The 7,905-nt window shown below is 40.8% G+C and overlaps 1 long non-coding RNA gene across 1 annotated transcript; it reads right to left on the bottom strand.

Moving 5' to 3' along the window:
- Positions 1–881: 881 nt before the first annotated feature.
- On the bottom strand, positions 882–7,467 carry LOC134513971 (uncharacterized). The gene is made up of 4 exons (XR_010070584.1): positions 7,375–7,467; positions 4,982–5,468; positions 3,459–3,595; positions 882–1,523 (listed from the first exon to the last, which is right to left on the bottom strand). It is a non-coding gene; the product is annotated as an uncharacterized LOC134513971 (long non-coding RNA).
- Positions 7,468–7,905: the final 438 nt, after the last annotated feature.

Genomic DNA, 7,905 nt, shown 5'->3' with positions numbered 1-7,905 from the left:
TAGCACACCGTGACTCATAATCTGTTGCACATTGACTTTAGAGAGGTGAGATGCATTTTATTAATCTCAGGTGGAACATAGTCTTCCTAATTTGAGCTATGATGTAAACGAAGCAATGCTAGGGCATAGGCATGAACGATGGAATCCAGCCATCCACGCTTCTTGTTTGTTGGCATGACTCTGGCAGGTTTTCAGCCAGTTACTGGTCTTCCAGGCATGGTTTGGGCACTTGCCTGTACCGGGGACCCTTCCCGGTGAGGTGTTCTTTCAGTGGGGAGAGGAAAAGGAGCGAGAAGCTTTAATGACATGGACACAGCTACTCTGCTACACGGCCTCAGAGCTGGAGAACAGGCCCCTGTTCTGCTCAGTTTATTTTCTTGGGTCTTGTCTTAGATGCCTGAGCAAATACAGAGGTTCTCACTCTCTCTAGAGGTGTTTAAAGCATCCAGCTCTCTGCGTGTGGGGAATGTGCAGTATTCTGTTTGGAATTCAGTGTTTCACTGGGCGCCTCTTTGGATAAGGCAGCCAGGTCCACACATTGATTTGCTAGAGCTGAGGAGAACCACCTTGTGTCTGCAATTCCTTCCACCTCTCTAAGAGCATGTAGTGTTTCCAGCAGAAACCAACGTACGACGATCTGATAACATCAATGTGTTCTTAATAGCAGTGATATTAATTAATGACTTATTAAGTATTCCAAGCATAGAACATATTCAACACAATAATAAATCTTTTCTTTGAATTAATTATTATAATAAAGCTGGAGATTTTTCTTAACTCAGAGCAAATTACTTGAACAAACTGTATCATGCAGACTAATATTTTAATTGAATAAGTAATTCAAGGCAGAGGAAAACAGCACTGCTTACATTTAGGGAGCCATGGTGTTACCATTTCTTAAACCTTCAGAGTCAAACTCACTTCTAGCACATTCTGTACTCTTCTTTTGACAAGATTCTTACAGGAGCAAAGAATTTCTGGTTTTAATATAGGATGCACAAATGCAAACAACAGTTCTTTTTTTAAAATCATCTGTATGTTCTACCACCCACCATAAACTTCTCTTGGCACCAAAGATGCCTCCAAGCTTGTCTCAGCTTTAATCCCACTTGTAGCCATGAGCATCACTTTTGACAGGTTTGCAGCCCCCGATTATTAGCAGCAACAACTGAAATCACCTGGCTTAGGACACCTCTCCTGGCAGCAGCAGTCCTCTTGGTCAGACCAATAGATTGGGAAGTGTTACTACCCATACGCAAACCACATAGCGCCCACCTATACAGGAGGCTTTCACTGATTTTACTGGAATCTGAGCAGTCTGAAGGAAATATTCAGATGACATTGTTCAGTGCCTGCTTTGTCATTCAGGCAAATTTTCATTAAAGAAGAATGTTGTTAATCCCTGTTTATAAGGCAATAAATAAGGTATTTCAAACCTTGCTGCAAAATATTTCCACGGAGCCATTCTGTGATGCAGTTGCTCCTGTGATGTCCTTGAACTCAGCCATGGGAATCAGTCAGACCTTGTGAAACACAACGCAAAAGTCCTATGTCACTTCTTTGGCATAAGGCAGCCGTGGTAGCTTGAAAGAGGCAGAGACAGTGCTGAAGATCTCTGTTAGCTAGTTGGTGCTTCATAACTCTTTGTCCCACCCCTTAAGACTCAAAGTGTTGCACCTATACCTGCTGGAAAGAGCAGTATTTATCATTCAGAGAGATGATAGGGCTGGAGCAACTGTGCTATGAGGACAGGCTGAGACAGTTGGGACTCTTCAGCCTGGAGAGGAGAAGGCTCCAGGGAGACCTTATAGCAGCCTTCCACTACCTGAAGGGGGCCTACAGGAAGGATGTTTCAGGGAGTGTAATGATAGGACAAGCGGTAATGCTTTCAGACTGAAGGAGGGTAGATTTAGATTGGATCCTAGGAAGAAATTCTTTCCTGTGAGGGTGGTGAGGCACTGGAACATGTTGCCCAGGGAATCTGTGGATGCCCCATCCCTGGAAGTGTTCAAGGCCAGGCTGGATGACGCTTTGAGCAGCCTGGTCTAGTGGGAGGTGTCCCTGGCATGGCAGGGGGCTTGGAACTATATGATCTTTAAGGTCTCTTCCAACCCGAACCATTCTGTGATTCTATGACAGTGGCAGCCCTGGCTGGCAGGCAGGCAGGCAGTATCCAGCATGTCTCTAGCTCTTTGAGAAAAGAAAGTAGAGCAGAAAATCTTCTGAGGCTGTTTAGTCAGTAAAGTTTAGACACTGATGAGCACAAAACAAATCAAATGCAGAGGCAATGAAGTTTATGTGGCAGATATTTGTCACATTAGTTAATACAAGGCTAGATGCTTCAGTGATATAGATCGATTGACTCTAACTCGCATATCCAAAGAAGTGTTGGGCATCCATTCTATTTCTGGCATATTAGACTGATAACCTTTCCAGCCTTCCAGGCTGACCTTAAGACAGCCCTAGGGATAGGAAGTGGTAGGCATGAAGTAATTCAAGCTGGTCTTTCTTGTGCGGAAAAACAAAGCCCTTGATTCACTTCAGTAGCATGATTCAATTACAAGTATCCACCACAATCAGAAGTGGACACTTTCTACATTCATATGCAAAAAGGCAGGTAGTTGAAAACAGGATGGTAATCGGAAATGTCTAACCTATTCCACAGTGGGGGAAGATTAAAAGGCATTATTCCTCCTTAGGAAAAATACCCCATCGCACCTAAAAAATTGTCTGCAGATTGGCTAAAAGTCATGTCAATTACACTAATAATAGCTCTGATGTTGAAGCAGCTGTAGTTAGGTTCCAAAGTCAACAGCTCATTGTAAAAAAGAGATAAGTTCTTATCTTTCTAGGTCTTCTCATTTGAATCTAACTACAGAGAAGTTAAGGCTGCGAAATAACAGCCTGTGCTATGAAAAAACGCCTTTACAATAACAGTTCAGGAGAAAACCCAAAAAATCCAACTCTGCCTCACAATCCTCTGATGTGAGACACAAACCCCCCAGTGGCCCAACTGCTCAGGCTGTCTCACAGGGGAGAGCAAAAAGGAACCTTGTCAGCTACTATTGATTATTAATTTATTATCATATTTTATTGTAGCAGTCCTGCTCCATGACAGATAAGCTGTGTCAAGAAATTTATAGGTCTTTTGAACTCACAGGCTAAAGTGACAGTGGCTATTAAATAGTGAACTGTTATAAAAGAAGCTGAGGCCCCATAAAAGGAGTAAAATGGGATGAAAGGTGTCTCCACCGATCTTCATCTCATCTCCCACACTAGTCCACCAATTTCTGATTAATAGCTCATTAGGGGTGGGGTAAATTTCTATGAGGAAAGCAAAACCTGCTTTAAAGTGGCACAACTTGCCAAAACCAGCAGACAATCTCCTTCTTCTAAGGGCAAGTAAACAAGCACTTGGTGATGAATCAGTATGGTCATTAAGCATTGACCTTAACTACCTTTATACTGACAATCCAGAGTTATGTGAGGTGAAATCTGAGAGATCGTGAGTTTTCCGTTAAAAGTTATCCATCTTCCAAGAAATTTTCTGGGCCAGATTAAATGAATCAAAATTTTTTCCTTTGCACATGCATGTCTGGGGAAAAAAAAAAATAATTAAAATTGCAGGTACATTTCATGTCACTAGGATACTTAAGTCAACACTATTTAAGGATATTCAGCACATTACATTCCATCAGCCGTGTGGGTGCAAAAGAGATATTGGCAGAATGATATTTTGGGAAAAAATATGCGCTACTTTATTTCATTTTTTAAAGGAAGAGTCAAAAGGGTTTTTGTTGAGTTGGGTTTTTTTGTTTTGGTGGGGATTTTTTTAATCGTTAAAATAAAAGAGCTGGATATTTCCAGTATTTCCCTTTTTTGTATAAAAAAAATAAAAAGAGACAAAGCAGCCACCATTTTTACTTAGTTTAAATTCATGAATAGTTTAAGTTCAGATGAACCTGCATTTTTGAAAAATCTACCACTTGGTCCCCAAATATGTTTTCTTGTCATCAAAAATACTGGCTCAAAAACACAGTGTCCAGCTTCTTAATGTTTTCACTTCCTAAAGACAGTGGATGTGAAATTAAGTTTATAGAATTATAGCCTAAGAAAAGGAGGCAGAATCAGAGTCCCACTCAAAATCAGGCATCTGAAGCACTCATAAGACTTACCCATTATGAGAATTCTACAAAAGACGTGTAATCTAGTTCTACTTTATATGGCCCACGAGTAAATTTAGCAGAATTCCCAAAAAAGTGTTAGCCAAACCCATACACATTCAAGAAGTGTGTGAGAGATGCCGAGGATGATTGCATGCATTGGCCCGCTCCTGAGGCCATATTTTAGCCCTCTTTGCAACCAAACAGTTCCACAAACAGTGGAGGTGTCAGTGATGACCATTGCGCTCCCCCAAAACACAGGGCTTTGGTTTTCCCAGCTCTACCTGTGGGCACAACAGTCGTCTTTGACCCATTTCTTCCCCTCTCCCACTCTCCAGACACACCTGACAACATCTTTCTGTTGTTCAGGCAAGTGCAAAACCAGTCTCGTTTTTCACTTTCAATAAACATCTCCAACTTGAGCATTTATATATATTTTGAAATAATTTCTCTTCCATTACCTTGTTGAGTCTTCCCTTCCACTTATGCATATTTTAAACATCCAGAACTTTCTCAAATATCTGCTGCATAATGCACCACACCTTTTTGTTCCTTCTGCACCTGTCTTTGCGTAGCTTCATCTGATGGCCCTGTTCTTGCATGGGGCAAGAGAAAGAGAGCAGAGGTAGATGAAATTCCACCCCAGATGAGTTCCCTAAGCTTGTTCAACAGATTAGTAGCAGGTCTGAAGATTAGGTGCTCTCTTTCTGCAAAATACTTTTGTGTTCTGCAGAAAGGTCTAGCTTACTTTTTTCTGACTCATTTCTGAAGCTAGAGGAATTTTCTTCCCTATTTCCCATTCAGAAACATTCACTCACCCAAAGATGTTCTCCCACCAAATAAAAATTATCAAGCCCTCCTGCTTGCAGGTGTTACTGTGGGGGAACAAATTGCCTACAGCGCTGTTGCCAGAATTGCAGGCCTGAATTCAGCACCTTCTCAAAGCGGTAATTGCAGCAATATTCAGAGTGGGTCTTGTTTTGCATCCTCTTTTGTGCTGTTTCTTCAGTCACTCAGGAGCTGTCCTGGTTGGCATCAACACAAAGCCCACCAGTGCTCTTGCTCCTCATCTTCTATTTAATGCAGCGAGGGCCAGCAAAGATGCTGTCTTCCCACAGAAGTTTCTATCCAAACATCTTATATTTCAGCCCTGCTGTTCTCGTCTTTATGTGTTCGTAGTTAAATGAAGCCGCTCTTCATCTTCCTTGATGGTGTCCTAGCTCTGTGTTGCTCACATCATTGTGCCATATGTGCAGTATGGATGTGTTGTTCCTAGTGTAGCTGTTAAACCCCATATGCTTCAGTCTGTGGGAAAGAAAATATTATATATGTAATCAACAGGCTATTTCTCACGTAACTTTTTATTCAATGCATTAAAACAGATTTTTCAGTGAGATTTAATATTCATTATTCTTGACTTATTGAATCGAGTCCTGCAGCCATGTTTGAATTTTATTTATTTATTTATTCCCTTTAGGGGAATAGTCAGGGGCAGTATGTGCCACTATGATATAAAAATTCCACATAAATAGCAACCAGTACACAAGAGGAAATGAGGAGAACATGGACCCTACAGTCAGCATATGCCATCTGATATTTTAAAGTGTTATCCATGCATGCCCTCCTTCTGAAGTGTATTCTGCTATTCTATATTGTGGAATTTAGGACAACCAAATAGCAGATGAAGTAACTTAATTCTGTGGTTCTTTACCTCCCGAATAATATTTAAGGCTAATTCCTTAGTATTCAAAAATCAAACACCATGGAATGTAGAGAGAAGCTAACACCTTTCCTATGGAAAGAATGTAAGCAGTGAGATGACATTACAGGAGGGAACTGGTTGACATACACAATAAGTAGGCTGTGCTCTGTTCAAGTCACTTAATGATGAATTACCATTTTTAGAAGTGATGCCCTTAAGTAACAGAAGTTCAGGAATGTAAGTTGTCTTTCAGAGTGAGACCTTAACTGCAGACAGATTTTACAATGAGGTTTTAATTCTAGTGTGTCTAGAATAGCTAGTATTCCTGTATTTCTTGGGAGTACCCAAGCTAATATAAATTATTTAAATAATATGCAAAAGAACATTTGAGGATTTAAATTGTGACATCCATGTTCTCAGTAAAACTACATGGTGTTTGCTTTGCAAGCCTGTTTTTGATTTACAGACTCTAGAAGGTATAATAAAATATTATTATTTAAATGCCACAGTCAGGTGTTTTTTTAAAGTGCCTGCTAGCTATTCCAAGATACCAATGTCCATTGTTATCATCAGAACAACCAAGTTTTTCACTTCTTCCTTAATGTGGGTCCCCTTTGGTTCTTTTGCAAGCATTCCTCAAATATCTAAAGACAGTTAAATTCTTCAAAACCTTTCAAACAAAGCCAACAAGAGACAATTATCTCAAGTTTGTGTCTTGTAAAGACTAGTATAATACAGTCTTAACGGAAACCATCACTTTTGATCTTTACTAATACATGGATGGTGGAATAAATTGTAGGATCCATACCCAGCCCAACCCTATTTAACAGCCAGTGATGAAGAACTCAACGTGTGATCAAGCTCTGAACTGGCCAAATAAGCCGCTACTCTGACCAAGAAAAAAGAAGGCTGAAACGCAGGCCTAGCTGAAGCTTCTAGACTGCTTAGGCATGTGTGGAGAGCAAAATCAGGAGACTACTTCTGGCCATCATTTTCCTCTACCTAACCTAATGTTGTTAATTAAAACCAAATGAAAAGTGGCAGTGAGTGAACAAAAAATTGACCCTCAGTCTATGTCTAGTAAATTTAAGGAGCATCAGAGAGCATTTAATGGCCCACAGGCATGTTCCCAGGTGTGATTTTGGCTCAGGCCAGATAAATATAGTTCAGGAGTTAGCATGGGCCAGGCATCATTCTCAATGGGTAGCTGCATATGGCACAGCTTGTTTCATACGTATAAAACATTTAAATAGCATGGATATGGCCAGACCAGACCTGTTAGCCTTCAGGATAGAAAACAGGTCCTGACATTGCTTAGTTTGCGTATCTGAATTCCGGGTCAACTGGATAGCCCAATACACAGCAATAAGAGAATACAGTGCAAGACATGCATGTGTGAATGTCCCAGGAAAGAGAGGAAAGAGAAGGGAATAAGATGGCAGCACAGTCCTGGGTAGTCCATCACTGAAGGGTTAGCATCATTTTGAACAGAAAAGTGGTGCAAGAGACCTCCATCGCTTAGATTCTTGCAGCTCAGAAGGTCCACACAGCTCTCTCAGCCCCTCTTCAGGCACATCAGCCAATATTTGTTCCATGTACCCTACCGGAAAGAAAGAAAAAATGACTACCGAAAACAGTCGAATAGCAAGGAGGGTAAAGGTGTTATCTTCCCCCCTCCATGACACCCAGGTTTTCCACCAAATGACAAGGCAAGAGAAAAGCTGAAATTCAAAATGTAGTTTTGTTTGGCTTAATGTGGTGAATTAATGCTTAGCTGTTGGATTATGGCGGGGGGGGATGTTTTTTACTTTTCTGGTCACTGAAAATATAGCGCAGATATTTTTGTCAGTTTTTGTTTTTACTATCAGTGATCCAAAAAATCAGCTAATGATGCAGCACATTCTGGGATTCTTTGGTACTTAGCAAGCTGCAGAACTAGTGAATCATCACAGCAAAAGCACTACATTGTCAAAGCAGGTCTGCTTGGGATGATCGACTCTGAGATCATAGTTCTGCAGTTAATGAAGGGCCTGATCTCTT

This window comes from Chroicocephalus ridibundus, chromosome 3 (genome assembly GCF_963924245.1).
Source record: "Chroicocephalus ridibundus chromosome 3, bChrRid1.1, whole genome shotgun sequence".
NCBI lineage: Eukaryota > Metazoa > Chordata > Aves > Charadriiformes > Laridae > Chroicocephalus > Chroicocephalus ridibundus.
Note: the sequence above shows the minus strand (reverse complement) of the source record. Positions and strands in the feature narration are given on the sequence as shown.